This window comes from Manis pentadactyla, chromosome 14 (genome assembly GCF_030020395.1).
Source record: "Manis pentadactyla isolate mManPen7 chromosome 14, mManPen7.hap1, whole genome shotgun sequence".
NCBI lineage: Eukaryota > Metazoa > Chordata > Mammalia > Pholidota > Manidae > Manis > Manis pentadactyla.
The window spans coordinates 6765118-6777335 of record NC_080032.1 but is presented as its reverse complement, the minus strand read 5'-3'; the positions used below and the strand labels follow the sequence as shown (position 1 = coordinate 6777335).

The window sequence follows — 12218 nt, the reverse complement described above, 5'->3', positions numbered from 1 at the left end:
ATCTGGTGTATCACATTGATTGAGGTACAAATATTGTACCATCCTTGCATCTCTGGAATAAATCCCACTTGATCATGATGGGTGATTCTTTTGACATATTTTAAAATTCAGTTTGCTAATATTTTATTGAGTTTTTCACCTATGTTCATCAGGATATTGGTCTAAAAGTTTCCTTTTTTGGCATGTCTTTGTTTGATTTTGGTATTAGATTGATTCTGGCCACATAGAGTGAGTTTAAAAGTATTCCCTCCTCTTCTACTTTTTGGAATACTCTAAGAAGGATGGGTATTAGCTCTTCTTTAAATACTTGTTAGAATTCAGCTGTGAGTCATCTGGTCCTAGGATTTTGTTGGGAGTTTTTTGATTACCAATTCAATTTCATTACTGGTAATTGATCTGTTCAGATTTTCTGTTTTTCCTGAGTCAGTCTTTAGAAGGTTGTTTTTTTCTAGGAAGTTGTCCATTTCTTCTAGGTTGTCCAACTTACTGGCATATATTCATAGAATTCTCTAATAATTTTATGTATTTCTGTGTTGTCAGTTGTGACTATTCCTTTTTTGTTTCTGATTTTATTTGTGTCATCTTTTTTTTCTTGATAAATCTGGCTAGGGGTGTTGTCCATTTTGTTTATTTTCTCAGAGAACCAGCTCTTGGTTTCATTGATTTTTTTTTTCTATTGGCTTATTCTTTTCTATAGAATAGTATTTTTTTCTATATATTTATTTCTCCTCTGATCTTTATTATGTCACTCCTAGTAAATTTGGGTTTCCTTTGTTCTTCTTTTTCTAGTTCCTTTGTGAGTTTAGACTGTTTATTTGGGATTGTTCTTGTTTTTGAGGTAGGCCTGTATTGCTATGTACTTCTCTCTTAGAATTGCTATTGCAGCATCCCACAAATTCTGTACTGTTGTATTTTTATTTTCATTTGTCTCCAGGTGTTGCTTGGTTTATGCTTTGATTTGCTTATTGATTCATTGATTTTTTAGAAGCATGTGGTTTAGCTTCCATTTGTTTGTGGGCTTTTTTGTTTTCTTTGTGTAATTTATTTCTAGTTTCATATCACTGTGGTCTGAGAAGTTGCTTGATACAATTTCAATCTGTTTGAATATTGAGGCTCTTTTTGTGACTTAGTATGTGACCTATTCTGGAGAACATTCCATGTACACTTGAGAAAAATGTATGTCTTTCTGCTTTTGTTTATCTATCTGTTAATAGATATCTGTTAAGTCCATCTGATATAATGTGTTGTTCAGTGCCTCTGTTTCCTTATTTCATTTTTGTCTGGTTGATCTTTCAATTGATATAAGTGATATGTTAAAGTCTCCTAATATGAATGAGTTGATTCTGTTAGTATTTGTTTTACATATTTTGGTGCCCCTATGTTGGGTGCATAGATATTTATAATGGTTATATCCTCTTGTTGGACTGATCCCTTTATCATTATGTGCTGTTCTTCTTTGTGTCTTGTTACTTTCTTTCATTTGAAATCAATTTTTTATGATATAAGTATTGCTATTCCTGCTTTTTTCTCCCCATTATTTGTATGAAACATCTTTTTCCATCCCTTCACTTTCACTCTGTGTATGTCTTTGGGTCTGAAATGAATCTCTTGTAGGCAGCATATAGATAGGTCTTGTTTATTTATCCATTTTGCCACTCTTTGTCCATTGATTGGTATATTCAGTCCATTTACATTTAAAGTAATTATTAATAGGTATGTACTTATTGCCATTTTATTGTTTTCTGGTTGTTTTTGTAGTTCCTTTCTGTGCCTTTCTTCTCTTACATACATGATGGTTTTCTTTAGTGTTGTGATACTGGATTTCTCTTTTTTAAGTTTTTGTATATCTATTACAGGCTTAGGTTTGTGGTTACCATAACGTTCATGGATAACTTCCTAACTATATATAACAGTTTATACTAAGTTGATGATTGCTCTATTTGAAACACAATCTAAAAGTACTTAAAATTTTTTCCTCCTCCTCCACACTAATTAGATGTTATAGCCTGCATTTTTTGTGTATTCCTTGACTGATTTTGCGTAAATTGGTTTTACTACTTTTGTTTTAATTTTATACTTGCTTAGTAAGTAATTGGTCTACTACCTTTACTGTGGGTTTATTTTCACTGGTGAAAACTATGAAGGCTTAATAACATTTCCATCTCTGGAAGTTCCTTTAACATATTCTGTAATGCCAGTTTACTGGTAGTAAATTCCTTTAGCCTTTGTTTATCTGGGAATTTTTAATCTCCCCTTCAAATTTGAATGATATTCTTGCTGGGTTGAGGATTCTTGGTTGAAGGTCCTTCTGTTTCAATACCTTAAATATTTTCTGCCACTCACTTCTAGCCTGTAAAGTTTCTGCTGAAAAGTCTGCTGATATCCTGATGGGATTTCCCTTATAAGTAATCTTTTTTCTCTCTCTGGCTGCTTTCAGTACTCTCTCCTTATCCTTAATCTTTGTCATTTTAATTATGTGTCATGGTGTTTTCCTGGGGTTCCTTTTGTTAGGGGCTCTCTGTAGTTCCAGGACCTGGGTATCTATTTCCTTACCCAGACTGGAGAAGTTTTCAGTAGTTATTTCTTCAAAAAGACTTTCTACCCTTTGTCTCTCTCTTCTCCTTCTGGTACCCCTATTATGCATATATTATTTCATTTGGAGTTGCCACACAGTGAATGCTTTACTTTTATTACTCCAAATGTGCTTGTGATTGGTAGTGCATTTGTATGTTGTGACTAGTATTTTGTATTTTTGAATTTTCACTTTTTTTGAGCATGTACTTCTGTGTGGATCATTTATATAATCAGTACCCTTGTAATTTAAAATAATTACAAAGTATTTGTTTTATTGCCTTATGTGTTTGGGTTTGCCAAGCTCTTTTTTCACCCTGTTTTCTGGACTGGTTTTTACTTTTGTAGGTGGCCTTGTTTGCACTGTTTCTTCTGTATCTAGACTCATAGCTATCAAGCTGCACCCCCCAGATATCAGGGAATACTGCTTTTAGTTCATCCTCACAGAAACTTAAGACTACTCCATCTGTCTCATCTCAAACTCAGTATATTTCCTGTCAGTTGTAAATTGAATGTCTGGGGTAGAAGACCTGCTAAGAAAACCTCTTTCTTGAACCAGAGCTCTCCAGATGTCAAGGGAGAGACCAGCCTTACAATCTGGTGTATGCTTTTTTGAAAATTATTATTCCTGAGATACCATACTCATAAGTACACACAGGGGAAAGAACATGCTTTTTGAACTTCTCTCATGCCAAAACAAGGGTTTGGAAGTGCTGTTTTCATAGGTAATATGTCCTCATCTTTAGAAAGGAGCAGCTCCCAGAGATTATGGAACTTGTTCAAGGTTACCCAGTGACCTCATAGTGCTTCTAAGAACAGAATTCATCCCCCACCCCAGGGATTCCCTAAACATCATTATTACCAAACACTTCTTCTCTATTGGGCAATAGAGGAGAGAATTTACTTATCAGTGTTTTCCTCAAGGGATGTTTTAAGTTTTTCTTCCCTGCTCTTCTAAATAACACAGGTAAGGAGGCACTTTTTAAAGGGTCAAGATCATCAGCTCTGACAAGAGATCTGTGAGAGAAAGAAGAAGAGAATGCCCACAGCTTCAGCATGTTCTGAACTCATCAGGAATTTTGGATGAGCAGTTTTCTCCCATAACAAATAGAGTATCCTCTGTGAAACTTGACTGAAGCTGTTATTGACCAAGTTGTTGATATATATCAACTTTTCCTGTGGAAATTTAAACATATGCAGAAGTAGAGAGAATTTCCAGGTACCTATCACTCAGCTTTTTGAATCACCAACTTGTGGCCCATCTTGTCTCATATCTCCTCCAATGCGCTCCCTCTCCCCACTGGATTATTTTGACCCAAAATAGTACGTTAACCAAGTTTTCAGTTTCTGCTTGTTCTTGAAGCTATTTCCCTTAGATTCTAAGATGTGTGCTCTCATTTAGATTGCTGTTAGCAGTTTTATGGAGCCTGACACTGTCTCTGGCAGTTTTTTTTGTATTGTAGAATGACAGCAATTTTCTGGTTTCAAACTCTGTTTTTTTGTCTCTCCCACTCCCAGAGTCCTATGAACCTGTCCTATGAACTTTGTTCCAAGTGCCTAGACTGCCACTCACCAATTCTCCCAGTTCCTCAACTCTAATGTATGAGGTTAGGGACTTTAACTGTGTGCTAAATGACTCTATATACAGTGACTCACCTGGCATCTAATAGGTGATTAATAAATAATTGTTGATGAATAAATGGATGAATTCCATTTGGCTTTCCACTCACATGAACCTTACAATCAGCTGTTTTAACAGTGTCCCTGGTTCTGTGTATCAAGTGAGAAGAAAGTCACCAGAGTCACTTAAGAAGTAGTTTTGGTCCTTGACTCCTTTTGTCTAGCTGAAGGACCTGAATTTTCCTGGCTCCGCCTTCTGGTCTCTCCTGGACAGTTGCATACGGATGCCTCTGGTGGCAAAGGATTGGGGCTAGAGCCAAGTTTTGCCAAGAGTAAATAGCAAATTGCCTTGGAGTGCCCTAGCCAGTCCAGGCAGGTCTGAGGAGGGAGAGAACCACCTGCTGAAAACAGTTCTGGAAGCACAGCTTCCTGTGTCAGGGGGCAGGGCAGGTGGCCACTGCCAGCGAAGTCAGAAGGGCAGGGTTGGGGCCTGTAGCACTGGAAGATGAAGAATACCATGACCACGTGGGCCCATAAATGAGCTGCTGGTCACTATGTGGGGATCAGACCCTGTATTAAGAATAGGGATGGGCTCCTTCAGCCCTTAAGATGAAGCAGCCTGGGGTCAGACATAGTCACCATGTAGGCAGGGTGGCTACTGAGTTTTATTTTAGCCTCCTGTGAAAGCTGATACAAGGAGGGTGGTGAATGTAGATGGGACTGTTCCCAAAGTTCATGGTCCTTTGTTGGATACATGGCTCCATCTCCCAACTCTCAGACCAGTAAAACGTTGTGGAGTTCTGCTTGGATGTTCTGCTAGGGCTGTCCTCCACCCTCTGTAAATAAAATGAATTCCCCACACCTACCTGCCCACTACATCACATTTCTGTTATTTACATGTTTGTCTTTTCTGCATCACAACTTCCTAGAAAACAGGCTTCCCAGAAAGAGTGGCAGAGTGCATCTTGGCAGACTCCAGCCAGCTGCAGGCAACAGGAGGAGGGTTACAGGTGGTCAGACACTAAAGGCAGGTCCCCTCTTCTCTCAACCCCAAGCCCCAAGTTCCAGCGTAACTCCACTTAGAGTTGAGCATGGAAATTAGGTTTTTGTTCCCCTTCAGGACATAGAGGTAAGCATGTGACTTTCCCCAATACACAAGGAAGCGACCCCAACCCAGAACCCCAGGGCATGAAAATTGCCACTGGACTTGGGCAGGTATAACTATGGAACAGTCATTATAAAGAAATGTTTGGAAGAAATTCATTTCTATACCGGGTGCTGGGATTGTAGCTGTGGGCAGAGCCCCGCATTCACATGGGAAAAAGCAGACTGTAAACAAATATGTGCTATGCTGGGGGTGCTGTGTGCAAGGAAGAAACAGCAGGGAAAGGGTTGGGTAGGAGTGTGTGGTTTTAAATGTGGTGATGGAGGAAAACAATTCTGCTGAGGTGAGGGAACAAGCCCCGTGACGCTGAAGAGTATTCCTGGCAGAGGGACTAAAGAGAGTACAAAGGCCGTGAGCCAGGAGCATGCCTGGCTGGTGGGAGGACGAGTGGGGAGGCCTGTGTGGCTGGGGCTGGGTCAGCGAGAAGACCAGGGGCCAGACTGCACACCTTGGCAAGGGCTTTGGATTTCGCTTTGAAGTGGTGGAAAGCCACTGGAGGGTCTGGAGCCCAAAGTAGTGCTGACTGACTTGTTTAAAAAGGCTCACCCTGGCTGCAGCGTGGGGACTGAGCACAGGGAGGCAGGGGCGGAGAAGGGCCCTAGGCTGGAGGACAGCAGCCGGAGGGCGGTGAGGTGCCTCGGGTGCGGCAGTGAAGTGGGAAGAAAAGGTTGCTTGTGGACATGGTTGAAAAGCGCAGCCAGCAAGGTCTGCCGATGGGCTGGATGCTGGGCGTGCGGGAAGGAGAGAGCCAAGGCCACCTCCAAGCGCTCTGGCCTCAGCACTGGAAGAATGGCAGTGCCCTTTCCTGAGAGGGGCAAGACTGGGGGAAGGGCAGGGCTGAGGGGAAATTCACCGGCTCTAACTATTAAGTAAAATACCTTTCGGGTCTCCAAGTGGAGATGTCCACTTCAAATAATAGCAGACATTTCAAATAATAGGCTCCTCAAAGGAATATTAATAATAGCTAGTCATGTTTATATGGTGCTTTGCAGGTGGAAGCATTCCCGTGTACCTCACCCTCATAAGGTAGCTTGTTTTCGTCCATTTTACAGGGGAGGCTGCTGCGATTCTCAAAGGTTCTGCACAAGGCAGCCAGTCTGGGATGCTGCCACACAGGGGAGGACAGCGGTCGGTCAGCCTCGCAGAGCAGTAGCCAGTCAACAGAGAGGCCACCGCTCCCCAAGGCTGTCAGGTAGGAAGCCCTCCCCTCCCAGCCTTGTCCCCGGCCCTCCCAGAGAGGAGTGGGTAGGGCGTGGTGGACGGTGGGCCACGTGCCGCCAACCCCCCTGCTCAAACCACTTGGGCCATGGCCACGTCTAGCTTCCCTGGGGGAAGCAGGGCAAGAACTTTGAGGGGAGCTTGAGATGGATATTTTAAGAATATTTTTATTTATGTAAACATTTAAAATCAATTAAATGGCAGAAGGAGACTATTCTATTTCCAAAGGAGCTAAGAACCTGTGGCATCTATCAGTAAGCCTACCCAGTGAGAAAAAGGTATTGACCACCGTGTCACTGAGGGCAGCTACTGAAAAAGATTTAAAAACTCTACATGTATACAGGATGAGATGTCCCTGTAGTTTCATTTCCTTCCAGTCTTTTTCCATGCATCTTTTTAACATTGTTCAGATCTTACTACCAAGGCAGTTTCATTGTTTCATAACCACTTTTAACATAAACATTTCTCACGTATTAAGCATTTGTTGTAATCATCATTTTTAAATGGTTGTATAAGAACCAGAGCTTTAGGCTTCTTCCTCATATTACATACATCTGTGTGTGTTAAGCTTTTTAGGATTACTGTAGCTCCTATTATAGATAGCTCCCTACAAGCAGAATTACTGATTTAGGGACATGAACAAAAAGTTTCTAGACTCTTGATAAATTAAATTCTAACAAATTATTTTCCAAAAAAGTTCTGCCATCAATAAACGAAAGTAAGAGTGAGCCATGGAACCAAGGTCTTCTGACTCTAAATCTCAGGCTTTTAATTCTGTGCTAGACTTCTGAGCCTCAGTTTTGTTATTTGTGAAATACAGATAGCTGCATCTGTCAGGATCATGACACTCACAGCTGTTTGTGCTCGGTAAGTGGTGGTAGTGATTGTTTTAATGAGACAATATTTGTTATTTAAAAGCTGGCAGCAGAACTCCCCTAGGAAATTATCTTTGTTCATCACCCAAACTGGCCCCCACATTGCCCCGATTAGCTTTTCTCCACAAGCTGATGGCTGGCCAGCTTTCTTCAGTAGCCCCTGCACAGTCTGAAATGGCCCTTCTCTCCATCAGTGACATGAAGGGATCTGTCACTTTGTCAGCTGGTATTAGGACTTCAAGGGCAAGTTTGCTCATGTTCTCTGTTGTCTGAGCCCCCCTACCGCACCCACCCCCACCCCCTGACCCCACCACCCACCAACACACACACGCACACACTCATTCCTACACGTCCAAGTCCTAAGTGTGCTCCAGGGTCATGCTCTAAGGCCACCACCTTCTCAATCCTGACCAGCATCTCATCCTTCTCCAAACCATCAGAGCCTTTATTTCCCCTCACCTCTCATGTCACATTCTTTCTTGTGGTATAGATATTTGTTTATGTGTTATGTCCATGTCCTGTACTACTCTGTATGCTTAAGCACCAGGAACTAAGTCTTAGCATGCAGCAGCCACCCACAATGTGTGTTGAGTCAATCAGTGGCTGCTAAGTGCCAAGCACTGTTCTAGGCATTTGAGATACAGAGATTAATTATCTTTGCATGAACCCATTTGCAAAGAAACTTGATTTCATATGGGGAAGGAGAGCCATAGAAAGATGATGCAAAAGTAGAAATGTCCTGCAGAATAGGAAGATGGTACAGGGGAAGAAACAGTGATGGGTCCTGGGGTCTGCAGTCAGACAGCTCAGGATTCGAGTCTTGGCTGTCACTTTCCAGCTGAGTGACAGAGCGATTACTTGACCTCTCTGGGTCTCACTGAGAACAGTACCTGCCCCATTGGGCTGTTGATGTCTGTAAGGCACCTGACAGTTCATGGCATGTGGTAGTGATATCATAATGAAAGCTGTCTCCCTTCTGGAGGGGGCAGGGAAAGCTGTGCAAATGTGGGCCATTTGAGCTGTGCTTTTGAACAAGAGTTCCTCAGGGAGGCAAGAGATGGGGACTTGCCCAGTAGAGGAAAACTACATGAAGAGCAGTTTATCATCATCCAAAGAAAAACTGGGAAAAGATAAAACACAGATCCTGCCACTCATGGGGTTTGAACTCCTTAACATGAACACTAAAGCATTCAGCCAGCTCAGGGCACAGAATTTGACTCAGAAGAGAAAACCAGGAGTGCCTCTGCAGGAGGGAGGGAGATGTCTGTAACCATGTGGTCTCCTTTCCAGTGCTGCCACGGGCTTTGGCCTCACCTGGCGGGTACTGGCCATGGGGCAGGCACCCGATTTAGGGAGGGCAGCAGACATTCCCTGAAGCAAAATAAGTTAGTTTTCTCTTGTGCCCTTCCACAGTGATACAAAGAACTTTATTCAGAGGCACCTACCTCCTCACTGCCTTGTTCTCAAAGGAAACTTGTTTTGTAAGGATGGATTAGCCTCTAAGATAAGTATTTGGCATTTCCTCTCTCAGCCATTCGGCAAGACATGCAGATCCAGACATTGACCATTTTACCCTCCCCCTCCACATCCTCAGCGATAGTCACTTCACAGGGACTAGCAGGCACCCCCACTCTTGAGAGGCCCAGAGGAGGGTCGGGCAGGTGGCCACAGTGGGCGAGTTCTGGAGTGCCTGCTGCCAGGTGCTGGGTGCCCAGGCATGATCATGTGAATTGGAAATCCCACCAACTCGCTTCCTCCAAGGGCCAGGAGGGATTCACGAGATGCTGGTGAGTTTTGGGGTGACTTTAGGATGAGTGCTGACTATTGTCACTCAGCCTGAGAGGCATTTCCTCCTGCAAGGGGCCCTGAGCTGCAGCCCTCCTTCCTCCCTGGTGGTCAGAGCACAAGCCTTCCAGGAAAGCCAGAAAGCAGAGGTAGATAAGCCACCGGAAAGAACGTCACAGACAGCAACAGGATTCGGCGCTGGCCTCGTTCACCGCTCTCCCACTCCGTCCTTCTGCCGGCCCCCTGCCTACCTTCTTCCCCGGGTCCTTCTTCCTCTGCCTCTTCCTCCAGAAGGAGACATGAATGAAGACAAAATGCCCAGAAAACAGGGTGGGTGAACTGGGTGGGCAGGTCCATTCTGAGCGTTTTAGGCCCTTTGTGTGGGCTCTGAGTGCCTTGGGCAGCTTTGGTTGGGGCGCGTGGCATTGCCCTCTGCATGGATCGATGGACCGATGCGCAGACCAAGAAATGACAAGCTCTGGGTGTCAGATCAGTTTCATCCCCATGAACCATGAGCCTGTGGTGGGCTGCGTCCGGAGTCTGGGTGAAACCCAAGCTCTGCAACCAGGAAAGGGCCTGGGGAAGCAGAAGAGCAGCCTGTCTTGTAAGTCAGGCAGCAAACTCTGGCCTGGGGGCCAAATCCAGCCTGCTACCTATTTTTGTACAGCCTATGAGCTAAGAATGGTTTTTAAATTTTTAAGTGGTGGTGAAAAAATCAAAAGAAGATTTTGTAACATGTAAAAACTATATAAAATCCAAATTTCAGAGTCCATCAGTGAGGTCTTATGAACATAGCCATGCCCGTGGTTCACTGCTGTCTGGGCCTGGCTGCTCTGGGCCAACGAGTTGAGTAGCTGCGACTGAGACTATATGGCTTACAAAGCTGGAAATGTAAAATGTTTACCATCTGGCTCCTTACAAAGTTCACCTGTGCGGGTGTAGTCTGGTGGAGGAGAGAATGCAGGGAAACGAAAAGGGAGCTTTTAGAGGGTTTCCTAATGTGCTTTACAGGTATCGGCCCACATAATCCTCAGGCGCCCATGTGAATAAGAACTGCTGTCCTCACCGGCCACAAGGAAATGGAGGCACAACTGCCACAGGCCACCAGCTGGAAAGTGGGGGCGCTGGGTCTGCCTCCAGCTGGCTGGCTCTGGAGACCCCCACGAAGCAGACACAGCGACCACGACCCTAGGAAGGGGCCGGAGCAGTGCTGCAGAGGGGTCAGAAGAGCACGGCGGGAGAGGCAGTGGCGGCAAGGGTGAGACCCGGGCACAGAGCACTGAGGAAGAGCCTGCAGGTGGAGGGTGGCCGTGGTAAAGGCATAATGGGGCGGTAATGAAACGGGCTCGGCCCACTGGTTCAGAGCCTCTGCACTATTTAAAGCTGTTGTTCGAAGCAAGTTGCTTAAATTATAAAAATAGTGCCTACCTTTTTGGGCGATTATGAGGACAAAATGAATTCTAGTATGAGTAAAGGGTTTAGAAGGCACCTGGCACTGAGTAAACACTGAATGTGTCATTATGATTACAGTTCCTGTGGTTGGGAATAGGATGTGACTGAGGCTGGCATAAGTAAAGGTCTGATAAATGCAAGCTGAAAGCACAAGTGGAGACTTGTAGCCCACTAAGGGGCACACAAGCAGGAGTATGGGATTGGAGCTAGGGAAATCCCAGTGAGGCACGCTGCCGTGGAAAGTCAGTTTTGGGGGTCCCCCAAGGCCCTGGAGGGAGAAAGGCAGAGAGGGGGCCAGGGAAGGGGCTGCAGCTACCTCACACCTGTGGGGAGCCTGGTTTGTGCCCAGCACCTAAGAGACATTACTGATCCTCACTGTACCCTCCTCAGTTGGTGCTGTCATCTCCACTTTACACATAAGGAAGTTGAGGCTTACAGAATTGCCAGAATTGTAAAAAGCATCTCAGAAAGTATGTCCTGAGACCGGCCACAGCCCAAACCTGCCAGGCCCCTGGTCCCACACTTGGCTGTTAGTGGTCAAATTTCTATGTAGCCATATGTACTGGGGTGCCTTGGTGCTAAAGGGCTTCCTGCACCTCTGTCAGGAGCAGAGACAAGTAATCACTGCCTTGGCAGGTGAGGCCAGTGCCCCAGGGTTGGTCCACGTCCTTTGGTTGTAGCTGACAGGTTCCCTGGTGTGACAGCTCTGCCTGGAGCAAGGCCACCGGGCTGCTGCTGGTACCAGGAACACCTTCTTACAGTGGGGCCCAGCTTGGAGTGGGGTGCAGATGACCCCAGAGGGCCGGTCTAAGTATGAAATGTGCTTACTCACAGCTCGGGGAACTCCCTCTGGCACTGACCCTGACTCCTCCGTGGTGTGCTTCCTCTGTGTGGGGCAGGCCCTGGTCCTGAGGGTACAGCAGGGTAACAGCCCGCTCTGAGCCACGCGTGGTGGTGGGGCTTACATGTGGGCAATGGCACGGTCACTGGAGCTTACGAATGAAGGTTCTAAAGCCAGAGGACAGACCTGAGCTCGAGTCCTGGCTTTGCCACTCACTCTGAGGCCCAGTGCGGGATGCAGGGGGGTGCCTCCACCCCTCAGAGCCCATTTGCTCCCCTGCAGGTGGGGGAGAGTAATGGAAGCAGCCTCACAGGCTCTGCTGGGAAGTAGGGACAGAGAATTCAGCTGATGACTGCCTTAGTTTCCCCTGCATGTTTACTGAGGAAACTGAGGCTCAGAGCTCAGCCCAAGGTTGACACTGAGCAGACGGTGGAGCTGGACAGTCAGGGCTCAGGCTCTTTACCCTTGACCATGACAAGAGAAGTCATTCTGCTTTTATGTACCCATGCTCTGCACAGCTTTTCTCCCCATGGCTTGAAGGGCAAGGGTACTCAGGAAGATGTGGAGACTGGGGGGCAGGCAGGGGCACCTCCTCTTGCTGCTCAGACCTCCAGGTAAGTAGTGTTCTGGAGGAAGCACCAGCCAACTTGCTTTGTGATTTCCCACCCGCCATGTGATAGAGACTGTTTCC

At 45.4% G+C, this 12218-nt stretch overlaps 1 long non-coding RNA gene across 2 annotated transcripts in view; it reads left to right on the top strand.

Moving 5' to 3' along the window:
* The window catches only part of LOC130680840 (uncharacterized), a 37171-nt gene that overhangs the window by 14390 nt on the left and 10563 nt on the right, over positions 1-12218 (top strand). The window contains exons 3-4 of one of the 2 annotated variants that reach the window (XR_008993872.1): positions 6409-6548; positions 10246-10492. This is a non-coding gene — a long non-coding RNA (uncharacterized LOC130680840). Of the gene's footprint in view, positions 1-6408; positions 7442-10245; positions 10493-12218 lie in introns of both variants that reach the window. The other variant, XR_008993873.1, reaches the window with a different exon arrangement.